The following is a 15,576-nucleotide window of genomic DNA, read 5'->3' on the forward strand; positions in this document are numbered from 1 at the left end:
TTGTCAAAGACATTACATGCCCCCCACCCCAGCTGTGTTGATTCACCTGACCATTCACTGGGGCAATTCCACTGGAGGACAATAGAATATAAAGCGTTTTTCTCTTGGGCTTAGCCTCAAGCTTATACTGTAGCAATAGGTGTTTAAAGACTTGTCATTACTTTCATTCTGGCTTCGGTTTTAATCAGACTCTCCCAGCACCTGGCAGCTCAGCTGTCTGCAGCCCACTTGAGCTCCCAAAAACTAACAAAGGGAGCAGGGTAGTCCCTCAGCACCATGGCCTTCTAGAAGAATCAAAAGACTCAAGCTTTGAGATGACACTTTTGGGAGCAGCAGAAACATCTCGGAATTGTGTTATTTTGCGGAGTCTGAGGCTATCTTGGGGCCCTTCACGAATGGGTCTCCAGAAAATGTCAATGTGTGTCTTCTGGGGCACATCTCCTGCCCTTGGGGTAGATCTCAGGAAGCTGCTGAGTCTTCCTAGAAGGTTCTAGCTGGTTGTGCATAAAAAACCTGTTAGTTCCTAGGAAAATCTTCTGTACTTCCTTTGAAAGCCTGCTCCTTACCTGACCTCAATTGCTGGATCAGATGGTGACCCCACAGAGGGCCTTGGAGAAAGTTAAGAAAGCAGTTTCCTGGTGACTGACTGCTTTAGGCCTTCTGGCAGTGGGACAGATATGGTCAGGGGAGGTACTGGGCAAAGAACAATTCTGAGAGCATCCAAGGCACCAATTAACACCCTAGAGTTCAGCAAGCTGTGGAAACTTCAGAGAGAGGTTGGAGGAGAAAAAAAAATAAGAAAAATAAAGAAGGGAGAATGGAAAAGCCTCACCCTTTGGAATTTCTTTTCTCAACATTTCCAAAGACACCACCGAGACATTTTACCAACTCTCTACCAGAGGCAATTTTGATAAAGTTAGTGAAGGAGCAAGAGGAACTAAATCACTCGGGTGAATTCTTCCTGGGTAGTTTCCCTTGGCTTCAGTCTCAACAGTAATGTTTGAGGACTCGCTCTGTGTTTGAAGACAGCCTCCTTAGCTGCTGGGATGCAGAGTAGGAGATGAGACTGTTAGCTCGGTACAGTTCTGCAAAGACTGTGCCTGCAGCTGAGAGCCGGACCGCTTCCTCCGGGAGGTTCCCTGAGCATGCTCGCTATGGCATCTCTAAGTGCTGATTTATGTCAACTACGGAAGCTTTCAGGGATGGGAGCAGATTCGAGAAAAAGATGGTTGGACTTCTTGAGCAAGCCTTACTTTATGCTTTCATAGCTCACAGGGATATTTATTAGGAGAAACAGCTTCTTCAATTCCAGACTGCTAAGAATGGCAGGTTTATGGGCCCAAAGTTAAGTGTTTGCAACATTTATACTATTTTATCTAGACTAAGTTTCTCAAAGTATACCATCGGTAAAAAATACACACATTTTGAAAAAATATTACTTCTCTACTTCAAGTATTGCACGTAGATACGGACATATAAATTTTACTGAACACACTGTAAACACATAGCTATCAGAGAGCCAATTATTCAGTCATAATAATTTTCTTCTCTATTTTCTGAATTGTGGTGGGCCTTTGAAGGGGACAAAGCAACTATAAAATGTAATTTCTCACCTCGAGGAGCTCAGTTTCCTTGAGGGTGACAAGAGGATAATATGTATGGAAATACAAACAGGGGAACTTCAGCCTCTAATTACCTGCTAATGTGGTTGATTAAGATGCTACAGGTTCCAGGAATCTAAATGAGGAGAATGGAAGAAGTGGAAGAATAAGGCAGGAAGGCCGCTCTTGCCTTGGGTCTTGGCTCCTCCTGCTGGCTCTCACACCTCTGTCTTCTTTCTCTCCTGCTGTTTTTCCTTTGGGGACCCCATTTCTCAGCATCTGAATATTGACATCGTTTCTTCTGTTCTCTGTCTTCCCGAACTGCTGTCCCACATACAAGAATTGTCGGCAGTCTCCACTCTTGCCCCCTAAGACACAACTTCAACTTATCAGCCTAAAACTGACTCACTTAATATCCAATCATGACACTGAGTGACATATTCCGGTAGTTTCTCTGATCATCTGTTTCTTCTGATAGGAAGGGATGAGCAGAGTTAAGCATGTACCTATGAGAGCCGGTCTGTTTAGGTTTAAACTCTAGCTCCCCTAATTCCCTATCTGTGAGAAAGTTGTGTATCTTTCTCATAGATTTATTTTCTTGATTATAAAATGAAGCATTAACAACCGTAGCTGCCCTACTGTTTGCTATAGGAATTGATCTCAAAAATGACATACTCCAAAACTGTGCCCAGCAGAAAGAAAGAACTTAGCTGTTACTCAGACCACCCCTTGTTTCCAATTGGATTCACAATTCTTCCTCCTCACCCACTTCATCTAACCCTGGCTTCAGGGAGCTGTAGGCAAAGTCTTCCAGTTGCCTGTGTGGTTTGAGATGTTTCAATTTGTCCTCAAGCTCAAATGATAATGTCCGTGGTTGTGTGTTACTGTGGTCAGTGTTGCCCTTCAGCACATAGCGAGTATAGTTTCACTGGCTTCAGCACCTGTTGTCACATGTTGAAAATTTACAATCTCATTTGTATTACATTCAATGTAATCTGCATTTTTCTCCTGATAGTTTTTGAGCATTTTTCCCTTGCTGGGCCAAACTTTCATTATGATGCTTCTAGTTTCCAGTTTATTATTATTTATCTTGTTTGATGTTTGGAGGATACTTGATTTTCCTCCAATCTTGAAAAGTCTATCCTACTAAATAATTTTCTGCTATTCACAGAATTTTCGATTGAAAATGAAGGGTTGTACCATTCAGAGGGGTCAAGGATATCACAAGAAAAACCACAAAAACAGCTAATATGGCTCTTAGGAACTCACAGAGTCTGAACCAACAATCAGGGAGCCTGCATGGGACTGACCTAGGCCCTCTGTATATATGTGAAAGTTGTGTAACTTGGTCTTACGAAACTCCTAACAGTGGAAGCTGGGGCTCTCTCTGACTCTTTTGCTAACTTTTGGGACCCTATTTCTCATACTGGGTTCCAGCCTTAATACATGGGGAGGTGCTTAGTCTTACTGCAACTTGATATGCTGTGGTTGGTCAATATGCAGGAGGGGTGCTTCCCTTTTCTGAATGGAGGAGAAGTGGGAGGCAGGGGAGATGTAGAGGAGAGAGTCTGGGAGGAGACAAGGTAGGGGAAACTGCAGTCAGGGTGTTACATAACTAAACAAGATTTTTTTAAACATAAAAATAAAAAAAATTACAATGCTCATCTCCTTAAATTTCTTTAGTGGATCCTCATTGCTGTCATAGTTCCAGTATAATATTTTGGGATAATTTACAGATTGCCTTATGGCAAGCTTTTGACACTTCACTCACCATCTTCCCACTCACTTAGTGCCATATCTGCCAAAGTGAACTTCTTGCAATACCCAAAGTATGTTGGGGTGTCCGAGAATATTTCTGCCTTTCCATTCTGTCCTGATTATGTACTACTGCTCCTATATCTTCCCTTGTTCCACACTTATTTTATAGATAGCTGATAGCCTCCCATCAGTTAAAATATTCAGATATGAGCTTCTGTGAGAAACGTTATCCTCTCCCTTTCTCTGTTCACAGAAGATACCGAGTGGCCGTGAGACCATAAATTCATCCTTAGATATTCATACGTCTTCCCATCATTCTTTAAGCTTGTTACAATCAAAGTGATTTCTTTCTCTTCCCTTGATGATTTCTATTAACCTGGACTCAGTTTTAGGCCAACCCTGGAGCAGGAACTCAGTACTGGTTGAACTAATGAATGTATGAATAGACAAGAATCACAGACATGCTGAGCAAGGAGTGCCTGCTACAGAAAGGATGAGGAGCTGGTAGAGGCAGAAGGTGTCAGAGAAACATTCTTGCAGTGAGATCCTTTGCAAGTTGCCACATGTTGGGGACAGTGACCTGACTAACCACCTGGAGCCACAATACACACAGAAAGCTTCAAACATCCCCTGATAGCTAGCATCATCACTAGGCCCAAAACAAACATTGGGGCATGAACATAAACAATCCAAAACTTCACCCCTGTAGAACTTGGAGCTACAGGTGAGTGGAGAGATGGGACTAGTAAAACTTGGTGATTTGCATCATAGATGTATGAGCTGATGACAGGGAAACACAAAGGGGAAGAAAATTCATGGCTGCTTATCAGTGCCACTGAAGACTTCAAGAAGTGAATCCTTATTTGACTTTTTAGGGACAAGAAGAAACCAAGACAAAGATATTAGAGATGAGAGCCGCCTGAGAAGCCTGGATGAGGTTAATGATTAATATGCTAAATAGCGTGGCTTGAGGCTATTAAGATACTGGAAGTTATGGTATCTCCATTCTTGTTTTCTTCTATTCTTCTCCGACTCAAACTTTCTGCTCCCTCATGTCCTCCTCATGCCTCCTCTTCTCCATTTCTCATTCTTAGAGACATTTTAGATTTACAGAGAAATCAGGCACTAGGGAAATATCTGGAGATCTACAAAGATGACACCAGCTAACAATCTAAGCAACAGAGGAGAGGCTACCTTAAAAATGCCCTCCCCTGATAATGAGATTGATGATTGACTTATATGCCACCTGATAGCCCTCATCCAACAGCTGGTGGAAGTAGAAGCAGAAACCCACAACTAATCACTGAAATGAACTGGAATCCAGTTGCAGAGAAGGACAAGTGATGAGCAAAGGGGTCCAGACTAGGCTGGTGAAACCCACAGAAACAGCTGAACTGAACATCAGGGAACTCTTGCTCCCCAGACTGATAGCTGGCATACCAGCATGGGACTGATCCAGACCCCAGGAACATGGGTTTCAGTGAAGAAACCTCAGAAATCTACGGGACCTCCTGTAGTAGTTCAGTACTTATCCCTAGAATAGGTATGGACTTTGGGAGCCCATTCTACATAGAGGGATACTCCCTGAATCAAGACACACGGGGGTGGGCCTAGGCCCTAACCCAAAGGATATGATAGACTGTGATGACACCCAATGGAAGGCCTCACCCTCCAGGGGGAGCAGAAGAGATATGTGATAGGTAGGGTTTTAGTTGGGGGAGGAGTGGTGAGGAAGGAGGGGAGGGTGAGGGAACTGAGATTGACATGTAAAACAATCCTGTTTCTAATTCAAATAAAAAACATCTGCAAAAAATAAAAATAAAAATAATTTAAAAAGATAGTGGAAGTTTGGGAAAATGTGAGCTAAAGAGTAGTATATTTGTACATTTAGTGGTTCAAATGCTGGCTCAAAGGCAAGTTTCTTCCTTGTCTAGCTCTGGGCCCTGTTATGGATCCCCAGAGCAGTGTCCTCATCTGCAGAGAAAGGCCAATCACAGGCCTCTGTCTGAGTGTCAGTGCAAACCCTTTAGCCAATACTTGGGAGAACATTTGGGAAGCAGGGTTTTTCCTCATTCAGATCTATGTAAACAATAGGGTCTTTATCTTTAACTGTGGTGCCTAAAGACTAAATCAGTTCCATACATTTTAAACAAATAAATGAATACTAAATCCAAAACCAAAAGCCTTCACACCACTTTCCTTCCCCAAGAGAGATGAAAATCTCTGGTTCTTTTAGGATGCTCTGGTTTTCACCAGGGCTGGAACCACTTCAAGGCTGAACTCAGGTGCTTCTTTCTGAGTTCAGAACTTCCAAAGGCTGAAAGGATGAACTGTCTATTTAAAAGTTCTGTTGTACCACAAGGGGGTAGGGATGCTCTGTCTAAGTTCTCGTCATGTGCTTTTCCTATCCAAAGCTCTTGACTAATAATAACAATAATAATAATAAGATTTAAGAAGAATTCACTTTGAATTTTAATAGATATTTAATCTAATAGATGTACCATCTACGTTTCTGCTATCATTTTTCTGATAATTAACATCTGTTCAGAGACTTCGGGAACGATACCAAAGGCTAGCATATTGAAGGGCTGTCTTTCTAATGATCAGCAGGATAGTTCTGGAGGGCCAGAGACGGTGACCCTGGGGTTGGAAGATTCAGTTACAAAGGCCACCTTTCATTAATCTGAACAGACAGCCACAGGGCAATGTGAATCGTTCACAACTGGATTTTATCACAGCAAGTCCTTCCGATGTACACCCATTGAGAAGAATTTAGGGGGAAAAACTTTTAAAATCTTCTGCTCATTATGCAGCTCTCTGGAAGAAAAACAAAATCACTAGATGAAAGGGGAAGCGGCTAATCCTTTAAAGCATGCATTAAGAAACTGCTCACAACATGTGCCTCTGAAGCAACATGTCTTTAAAAAAATATATAACCAGTCGAAGCATGCAGTAATAAGGTGATGACATCGTTTCTGGATAAGGTGTTCTTACTCAGTGCTGAGGTTGTCCAGGGCACAGGCAATCTCTAAGTGGTATAGGAAAACACAGGTGTGGCATTGGGGGACTCTTTCTAAGATCCCCAGCCCAAGTCTAGCTATTTACCTCTGATGTGTAGAACTAATAGATTTCACCTGCTGTGTGCTGACCATGACATACCATTTTCTTCCCTGTTCCTGAAATTCCCAGTGCCCAGCACCCACTGGTTATTTTTCTTCAGGTTGGGGAAGACTGAAATCGGTACCCAGGGAGCAGACAGCCTCATTTATCTGGAGGCCTTCCACACGACGCTCCTCAGCTTTCGCAGTATCATCTTTAAATGCTTAAAGAGTTAAAACAAAGCTCCATCTACATGTTGACTTGGGTGCTGAGTCAAGCTGTACAGAGATTCCCTCTCTCCTCTCGGTGTGGCTCAACCATTCTGGGTGATCTGTCTGTAATAAGTGACAGACCCTGCTCCCTGTAATGGAAAAGGCTGGAGGAGAGCAGCCCAGATCCAGTACAATAGCAAGGCAGGTGCTCCGGTCAGACTCCCCTCTACCAGGAAACGCTTCTGGAATGCATGACCAATTTGGTTTGGGGACAGAATACTGCCTTTAATGGACAGAAAACACTATCCTTTTCTTTTTCCTTTTTCCTTCCCTCATCCCCTTACCCTGTCGACCCCCCAGTTTCAACAAGCCCCCTTTTCATTTTAACCCTTTCAAAGGATAAAGGGCCAGCTCCAATTTGCTTACCCTCTTCCGTGTATATACTGCTCTGCTAACAGCCCGGGAAGTGAGACGAAATTCATGGGCCAGGAAAACAAATATACTATGGTTGAGGAGCATTGTGGACTGATGGGCCATTTGCTTCTTCTAACGTCTCATTTTAACATCTCACTTTGAGGATCTAGTCTGGAAGGAGTTGGGCATGATGAAACATAATGAAAATGTATTCTACCAAAAAAAAAAAAAGAATTATAAGTTTACAAAAAGACTCCCTTTAAATAGCCTCTGAGTTTGGTCACATTTCACAGTGTTAATGAAACAAAATAGTGAATAATAATGTTAACGTCCTTATTGAGAGTGTTGGTTAAATGCATGTCCAGACAACAATAGACAACACTAGGGTGTTCCCCTCCACACAAATAATATAACTTAGAATACTAGTTTGCTAGTATTTTAAGTACAGCCTACGTATGACTCAGTTGACAAAGCAAAGTTTAAGCATGCTTCTTGGCTTGTTTTCCATGTAACTGTGTTTAAAATGTAGTGATGGGGAATGACATATATTAGCAGGAATAGGGCTTTCCCTTTCAAGCCTTGTTGTAACTTATCTTTGAAGTTAAGCTCATTTATCATGGGGAGAATAGGCCCCTAAAAGTACAGCAACAAGCCTAAGGCAGTGTTAGAAACTTCCAGTAGCTGCTGTTAAAAAACAAAAGAAAACAGAAAAAATGAGAATACATTCACTATTGCCCTGGTAAATCATAAAACAAGAGTTTTAATTACAGAGAATAGCAACGAGACCTTTTTTTTTTTTAAATGAACCCCAAAGCATAACTTGAGAGAGTGTCTCCCACTCCAATGCTATGCACCCTTTGATCAGTTTTTATGTGTTCTTCATGTGGGAACAATAATCTGTATTTTAAAGAGGGTCTCCTGAAAGATAATTTCATTTGCAATGTGGTATCTTGATAAATAATGAAAGTGAACTACAGTAAGTCAATTTATATGTATGTATGAGAAGCAGAGACTATACGAGGTATATAACAAATTCTTCATGGGAATATTGCAAGTTATATATCCAGGAGAACAAGTTGCTCATGTGTGTACAGCCTGCTTGCTCTTAGGTGTGGATATTTGTTCCTCTGCAGCTCTGGCTTTGAGAGTCTGCCCCTTTAAAGAAAGACAAGACATTAGCATATCTGTGTCCTGGTAGGAAAAATGAACTCTTAGGTTTTGATGGAAAAAAAAAAAAAAGCTAATGAAATTAGAGGTTGCTTAAATCAGAGACAATTAAAATGCACACATTTCTTTTACTAGAATCTGCAATTGTATTCAAAGTTAGCAATACAATGCCTGCCTGTAGGATAAATAATTTAATGGGTTTTGTGATTTGGTACTAAAAGCAAAACAAAATCTACAGCTGTAGTCTTGTTTCTCTCCATACCCAAACTGTTCCTCCTTTAAATTGCATATTTTGTACAGTTTTTTTTTTAAAGAACACAGAGCAGGTTCTGCATCTTTGAAAAACCAATTTTCTGCATAATAGGTAATTGCACATAATTACAGGAGTTTCAGAAACTCAAACAAGAAACCAAACAAATAAGATGTCTTTCCATCTAGGTCTTCCCCCTACACTTAAAGATTTGAAATAAATCACCATTGTATTCCATACACTTTTGCCCTCTATGAGAAGAAATTATATATGCTGAGAATCACAGGGAAAATCACCACAGTGGTTCTGATATCTACTCACTTAGCATTCGTTTCGTATTTGCTTGAACAAATCTAAGGATGGGTTTTTATAAATTTCTTTCACATTTATTTATTTTTGACATGTGCCAGAATGCAAGGAAATGTAGCTGGGTGAGAACTCTTATATAGTGTGGACTGTGTTTTTAATTACCAGTTCCTGCTTCCACTGAAATGAGTCTTGATAATCGTTTACTCTTAGAATAAAGTGAAGACCACAAGAATGTTTAGCCATTGTGGCCTGAGGAAGCTTTCCAATGAGGGGGAGGAGAAAGGGACCTTGTCTTCCAACTCTGAATTTCTTCAGGGCTGTATTGATTAATATGGGCTTGAGTCCCCAAAATGGTAATGATTTTGCTTTTGGAGCTTCTTGAGAGTTTTCTGGCTGGACAGAAAGGATGGGGTGTGTATTTCTTATACTTATATCAGGCTGATGGCTATTTATTTATTTATTTTTCTATCTGTTCTCTCTCCTTAAGCAAAGCAATGCAGATTACAGAAAGAAAGTTTTTCAAACTTTCTACCAGGCACTCCTATTTCTACAAGTATGAAAGTGAACTTAGCCCATTGACTTGGTAAATAAATCTAGATTGATTGGTCTCTTAGTCTGCCTAGGAACTCTCAGGGTAATAAAACTGGCTCTTTTTCAAATTCCAGGGGAGAATGTTAGAGTAGGTAGTTAGTTTTACTACCAAAGAGTGGGATGATTGCTACATATAAAGTCTATCTTTTATGCTGAATTCAAAGTTGTTTCTTTTCCTTCTATAACCCTTACCACACTGGGTCACTTGAAATGAAAAATGTACAAACATGAGGTGAATCTTTATGTTTCTTACTCTCAGGATTAACAATTATTATAATTGAAATAAATGTATCAAGTGAACTCCATTACTGAAGCATCATTTTGTTTAGGGAAGTCAGGATGCATTGTGGATGGTGGCAATTCCATAATCATCTATTCCTGTAGGGATAGAAGTAAAGCAACTGCTCTTTGGGTGGTCCTGAGCATCATGGTCAGAGTCTGTGGTCCTCATAAGAACATAAATTATTCCACAAACAAAACACGAAGGCAGAACAAGAAGGTGAGGATAACGATGGTACCAGCATTTCTACTACAGGAAGCTTCCAGAATCAAAATGTAAGGAAAAAATGCAATGTCATTACTCCTATTTTGCTGATGTGAAGGGCAGGTCAGATTCTACTAGGCCAAAAATGTGACAGGAAACCAGCACTTGAAGGAGGTGGGAGGGAAGAAAGAAAACTGCCTTACATTTGAACAACCTAGATGACTTCCTCAAATAGATCACTTAAAAAATTCACTGTTGTGATGGCAAAAGCCCATAATCACAACACTTGGGACAATGAAGGAGGAGGATTCAGAATTCAAAGCCAGCCTGGGATACCTCACATCTCTCAATTTCAATATGCTGCTGCTAGTAGGTGCTGTCCTGGTATTTGTACCAATACTCCTGTGCTGCTAAACTAAGTCTATGTGAAGCCTCTTTCTAGTCATATACATGATAGTGGGGACTCACGACTTTAGAACTTTCCAACCAGCTTTGGTGAACGAAATGCCTGCCTTCTACTATGCTGCAAGGTTTTGAGTACCTCTTCAATTCTTCCAGAGCCATCTAAAAAAAAGAAAAAAAGAAAAACAACTTTCAAAGTTTTTATAAAGAATTTTATTACACTTTTATTTATTCATTTGATGACTGGGGACCACTTGTGTCATGGTACCCTATTACATTTTTACTCTTTATTTTATCATGTAGGGCTACATATGTCATGGCACCCATGTGGAGGCCAAAGAACAACTTGCTGGAATCAGTTTTCTCTTTCCAGGGATTGAATTTGGGTCTTTATGCTAGATATGACATCTCCCCAGATTGAATCTAGCTTCTTATGTGGATCATGACCCAATATTGAATGGAAGAACTGAATGTAGGGGAGGACAAAAATTCTGGCAGCAATAAAAGGTTTCTGAATGAACAATAACCAAAAAAAAAAAAAAAACAACCCCTAACTTAAACTCAAATTCGTAAGGACCTCAAGGTGCCTCTGACAGTGCTCATACATGTATCATTCTTCACCAGGGCCAAGGATCTGAATATAGAACAAGCACAATATAAACTATACATGCTACCATGCCACCCAGTCTCAAGTAATATGCCTGAAATAACTTTGCTTCAGATTTGATACAATTGTGTAATATCTCAGTTTTTTTCATACACAGAGAGTTGATAATTCTCAACAGAAACATGATGATTTAATTATAAAAAAGATTCTTAGTATTTTCTTATCATTATTCTTCAGAATCTAAGTATCAATGTGGTATATGTTTGAATTATATATATGAGAATTCTGGATTCTAACAAATGCCATTTCAAATGTTGACTTAAACTTAATTAAATTAAAAAAAGAGGAAATAAATTTTTTCAACTGCATTTCAAGCAGTTTCTGAGATTTCCTAAACATACTGCTGACATTTGGTGGTATGTAAGCAATGTTCTCAGTTTCAGTGATTATAAAATTGAAATATAATGCACCCCAAAATGTTCTACATCTTACAATATAACTATTCAGTCAAGATTTAATTATTTTAAAGATTTTTTTTAAAATTATGTGTATGGGTCTGTGTCAAAGCCTGTGTCTGTGTATGTGAGCACAGACATCCATGGATGATGCACCCAGTGTTGATGGATGACCTAGGATTTGGAGTTCCAAGTTGTGAAAACGTAAATAAGTCCATTCTGTGGCTTTGCTTGTGCCCAAATACCACTGACACTGCCTTCTTCTTCTTCTTCTTCTTCTTCTTCTTCTTCTTCTTCTTCTTCTTCTTCTTCTTCTTCTTCTTCTTCCTCCTCCTCCTCCTCCTCCTCCTCCTCCTCCTCCTCCTCCTCCTCCTCCTCTTCCTCTTCCTCCTCTTCCTCTTCCTCTTCTCCTTCTCCTCCTCCTCCTCTTCTTCTTCTTCCCCTCTTCCTCCTTCCCTTCTTCTTTTAAAATTGTTTTTGTGTATTTTGCCTTCATGTACGTTTGTGTACAAATTGCATGCCTGGTGGCCCAGGGACCAAAATAGAGCATTTGATTCTCTGGAACTGGAATTACAAATGGTTGGGATCTTTCATGGGAATGCTGGGAGTCAGATCCAGGTCCTCTAGAAAAGTACCCAATATTTTTGACCACTGAGCAATCTCTCCACACCCTATAATTTCTTCTTGCTTAATTCTTCCAGACAGCATTACAACCTATCCTAACACCCCCCTACACACACACACACACACACACACACACACACACACACACACACACATCACCACCACCATTGCTACCACTGCCAATGTTAAATGATAGCTATTATGCATGATGATCTTATTAGTATGTTTTCTTATATGCTGTGCAATATTTTATGTAATTTGAGAACTTATCAACATATGTTGAAGTGTTAACTATCAGAAGGAAAGTTCAGCAAATTAGCCTAGGATGACTTAGAACCCTTTCTTTCCTTCTTCCTTCCTTCCTTCCTTCCTTCCTTCCTTCCTTCCTTCCTTCCTTTCTTTCTTCCCTTCTTTCTTTGTAAATGAAGTTTATACCTCTACACCAGGAAATCATTGCATTGTCTATGATTCTGGGAGATATGATAATGGTCAGTTTGGAAAAAAGAAGTGAAGGAATTTAGCTTTCATAAATTCCATAGGTTAATAGAGTGAAAGCCCATGTCATCACAATGATAACATCTTCACCCCTCCAAATAATGCTTATTCCCAGGTTTCTTAAAAGTGATAGATGGAAATCCCAAAATAAAGCTAAACAGCATTATTTTGTTCATTATTCTAGACAGTAGATTGTGGTTTACATATCACAGGTAATGCATGTTTTCATCTTTGGTAGAAAGAGGTATACATGCTTATATACATGGATGAAAGTCAAGTATTAAGATTAATATCTTTGCTTTCATAAAACATTGAACTATAATAAATTATTATGAACTCATGAAAGAAAGATACAGGTCAAGGAGACTGGTATTAACATTTAACATATGTTGTCTAGATCTGCAGAAAGTACATGGATGCAATGAAAACACATTCATTGGGATTTGTGAATGAAACAGTTTGAACATAGTATCTTAGTTAGGGTTTTATTGCTGTGAAGAGACACGATGACCATAGCAACTCTTATTGTCCCGCGCGCTCTCTGTATTCCTCGCCAGCAAGAAATACACGCAGGACACTCGGATCCTTCTGCAGACAAGCTTTAATGCATTAGACTGAGCAGAGACTGAGCAGAGACTAAGCAGAGACATTGAACTAAGAAAACCATCCCTATATAAAAGGCTGACCAGCCGCCTGGGACGTATTACCCTATGAATGGCTTCAGCTCCTCAGGCAAGAATGAGCCACGGGATAGGCAGAGATCAAAGGAATGGAGATTACCCAGCGCCTGTGAAGTAATTCACACCTTGGTGTCTTCAGGCAGCATTATAATGCAGGAACCGGCTTCCTACATATCACCCTTTTTTTATTAATTAATGAAAAGGCTTTATATTATTACAAGCAAATAGGTCACCCATATGTTGAGGGATAGAGGCAGGGGTTGACCTTCCCAAAATCAAACATTAAGACTGTGTACGAGAGTCACCATCAGGCTGTCAGTTTGACCCGAAGTACTCCCGACCTGTCCTCTGCCGTTTTTCTGGGAAAGGGAAATTCTCAAGGCAGGTAACCCTTATGCAGGTCAACGTACCTCCCAGAGAAGCCTGTATAATAGGCAACTCTGTGCGATGCCTATGCTCAGCATCCCTCTTTTTGGGGCTGCACAAACCAGACACTCTACCCTGTGCAGTGAGCCTAGGCTCCGGGTGTGCAAGAGCTGTCTGGCCGGCGGCCTATCGCTTAGTAGCCAAAAATATAAGCGCTTGGATGATCTCTTGGTTTGAGCCCTGGAGCTTACATGCCAGCCAAAGGAGTAACAGCATTTCGCAGGCGGCTGCATATCCACCCCTTTTCTCACAGACCAGCCAAAAATAACAGCAATCTGTAAACGGCTGCATCGAACAATTATACCCCCACCCCTCGCCATCTCTCCGCCAAGGACAGGAGTTAATCTGGATAACAATAGCGGCTCTCAACTCCCGGGGGTAGAGGGTGGAGTTTCGACTTTTGAAGGTCTGCAGAGGCTCTTCGGGTGAGTCTTTCTGGGATCCACAGAGGATTTTCTTCATCCTGTGGAAAAACACATACCGCTCCCCTGGATCTTATGAGAATAGGATCCGGGCCTTTCCAAAGATCAGTTAAGATATCTTTCCATTTTACCATTTCCTTTTGGCCTTTTAGTTTTTGAGGTGAGACGCTTGGCCTCGGTATGGCCCCCAGCGTTAATGTAAATGAGGCTTTAAAGCCCCAGGCATTCCAGGCCTTTAAGAAGTGTTGAATAGCAGGCATGGCCTTTTCCCCTATCAAAGACTGGGAAAGCCATCTGTAATTTTTTCCATTCCTCTGATGGTAAGAAGGAGTCGGTTTCAAATAGTGGGGGTGCTGATAGAAGTACACCCGCTGAATTAACAAGCGATGGCCTCATATTTGTTTTTACTTTTGGCAGCTCCTCCTCTAGCTCTGCTTCCTTGTTAGAGTCTAAAATCTCAGAGTCTGAGCTGCTCAGCTCCAAGGCTTCCAGTTTCGTTGCAGGGCAGAGGCTAGGTTCCTCATCTCTCCTAAATTTACCGGGGTGTGACCGGTTATTCCCCATTCTTTCTCTCTCCTTCTCTGTCTCTCCCTCATCCAGCTGAGCTGTTCCTTTTAAAACTTTATCTCTTGAGCTTTTAGAGTCATTAGAGCTATCAAGATTTAAAGCTTTATATACTCCCTTGTCAGTAGACATTCCAGGAGGTCTTTTTTTCTTATTTGTTGCTGTATACACTCCCTTGTCACTAGACACCCCGGGAGGTCCTTTTTTCTTATATGTTGTAGTTTCTCTTCTTATATACACTCCCATGTCACTAGACATCCCGGGAGGTCCTTTTTTCTTATATTTTATTGTTAGGCGCGCCCCATCTCTCACTACATTCGGTTTCTGATATGTAATTCTGGACTTCTTTAAGATTGCTATAACAGTGAGAAAAGTCAAAATAGCTCCTAGTAAAAGCATAGAAGCCTCTATATTAACCTCCCAAAATAGTAACATTCCCAAGCCAAAGTCTAGAAAAATCATACCTCTCCGAATTTTTCTCATTACATTCGGTTTCTGATATGTAATTTTGGACTTCTTTAAGATTGTTACAACAGTGAGAAAAGTCAAAATAGATTAACCTCCCAAAATAGCAACATTCCCAAGCCAAAGTCCAGAAAAATCATACCTCTCCGAATTTACCACCCTGCAGTTCTGAATCCGCCTCGTTAGAGGGGTCTCTGAGGTGCTGGAGATGTTAAGCTTCCCGGGTTTCGGCACCATATGTCCCGCGCGCTCTCTGTATTCCTCGCCAGCAAGAAATACACGCAGGACACTCGGATCCTTCTGCAGACAAGCTTTAATGCATTAGACTGAGCAGAGACTGAGCAGAGACTAAGCAGAGACATTGAACTAAGAAAACCATCCCTATATAAAAGGCTGACCAGCCGCCTGGGACGTATTACCCTATGAATGGCTTCAGCTCCTCAGGCAAGAATGAGCCACGGGATAGGCAGAGATCAAAGGAATGGAGATTACCCAGCGCCTGTGAAGTAATTCACACCTTGGTGTCTTCAGGCAGCATTATAATGCAGGAA

This window comes from Cricetulus griseus (genome assembly GCF_003668045.3).
Source record: "Cricetulus griseus strain 17A/GY chromosome 1 unlocalized genomic scaffold, alternate assembly CriGri-PICRH-1.0 chr1_1, whole genome shotgun sequence".
In the NCBI taxonomy this organism is placed as follows: Eukaryota; Metazoa; Chordata; class Mammalia; order Rodentia; family Cricetidae; genus Cricetulus; species Cricetulus griseus.